At 44.8% G+C, this 1,645-nt stretch overlaps 1 protein-coding gene across 1 annotated transcript in view; it reads right to left on the reverse strand.

The window, feature by feature from the left end:
- KIAA1549L (KIAA1549-like ortholog) overlaps positions 1 to 1,645 on the reverse strand; it is a 113,799-nt gene that overhangs the window by 61,834 nt on the left and 50,320 nt on the right. The gene's annotated exons all lie outside the window — the stretch shown is intronic.

The following is a 1,645-nucleotide window of genomic DNA, read 5'->3' on the forward strand; positions in this document are numbered from 1 at the left end:
CCATGCATAAAATATGATTTTCTTTGGCTGTTCTCTCTACAGCATGTACCTTGATCGCTAAAGATTAGGACCCCCTGGGGTCTTCACTGTCAGTTACATCCACACGTGTGTGCACACACACACTCTTTAACTGTGGTAACTAATACTCACTTGTATTAGGAGGCTACAGATTTGAGCTCTTTGTTCATTCAGGAAATATTTCTGTGTGCCTACTCTGTGCCAGGCACTGTGCCAGATATACAGAGATACTCGGATGCCGACTCCATGCTCTCCAAGAGCTCCCCACCAGGAGCACCTACTGTGTGTCACAGACTGTGCTGAGTGCTTTCCAACTGTTAATGCATCATTTAAATGATCCACTGATTTGGTGATTGTCACCCTTGTTTAGCAAGTGAGGAATGGGAAGCACATGGAGGTGAAGCGGGCTGTCCAGGGCAGAGTTGGGAAGTGGCAAATCAGCCCTGGAAGGCAGGGCCCCCCTCCGCCCACATCCCAGAACACCTTGCCTTTGTTCTTGTAATTGACCTCCTACGGTGACCTCAGATGAGGCAGCCTTTTACACAGAGCGAGCCATACAGCCTTCTTTCCCTCCCTCAGGGCCAGACTCTGGTCTTCTGGAACTCTGTGGGGAAACGGGCACTTGAGAGCCCACATTGAGGTTTGCACTCCCTCAGGCTTCAGATCATGCCAGCCTATGGGTGGGCTGAGCATAAAGACCAGCTGCCTCCCCTCCGTGGAAGACAATCAGAAGGAGAAATCTAGAGGCCTCTGTTCTTCTATTGTCAATGGTCTGAACTTAGAAAATAATGGCATCTGGCCGCTACAGTGGAAAACTGACTGGACCAAATGCCCTTGATCAACAGGTAAGCAGCTTTTAAGAGCATGCTCCCCTTCTTTCTCCTCCCTCTCGTTCCTCACCTTCTGGGAGGTAAGAATTCTCTGCATACTCTAGCAGGAACAATCAAAGCTGAGCTATCAACGGGTTAGGCAGCATCAACCAAGAGCATTCCACAGGACACCAGAGCCACGCGAGATGTTCCTCACCAAAGTTCCACCAACAGGTGTAAGCCTGGGACATGTTTACTATGTTCCTTCTTTGGAGATTCCCAAAGCACATGAGCATATCAAAAGCTCTGATCAGTTCTGCTGTAAAGACACTCATCTTATTTCATTTAACCCAACATTTTCAAATTTATTTGGCCACAATCTCTTTAACCATAAAACCTTTTGATATCCTATAAAACTAGTAATGCAAAGAAAGTAATCTGGAAAAACAGGGATAAGGCACTAGTTTATTGAATACATGTTATTTACTCCAAAGCTATTTGATCGCTGTGTGCTGGGTGTGAAAATACACACAGAGAAGACATATGCCCCAGGACCGTTTTCAGACTCTTATAGTTTCATGGCATCTACTCCCCCAACTGGCTTTATTAGGACATAAAAGCTTTCATCTAGGTCCAGAAAAGAGGAAAGGGAAAGACTTTTGTAACCTACTTTACACTCACAAAATTCTTAATGGTTTTTATAATATTTATTCTTTCACCACTTCTCCTATTCAAAGGAAAGGTGTCAAGGAGCAAACCTCTGTAGAGAAAATCCAACTCTGCTTTATTCTTTGCATCAGTTTATAGATTTATGTTCA

This window comes from Galeopterus variegatus, unplaced genomic scaffold (assembly GCF_000696425.1).
Source record: "Galeopterus variegatus unplaced genomic scaffold, G_variegatus-3.0.2 Scaffold121, whole genome shotgun sequence".
NCBI classification, from domain to species: Eukaryota; Metazoa; Chordata; class Mammalia; order Dermoptera; family Cynocephalidae; genus Galeopterus; species Galeopterus variegatus.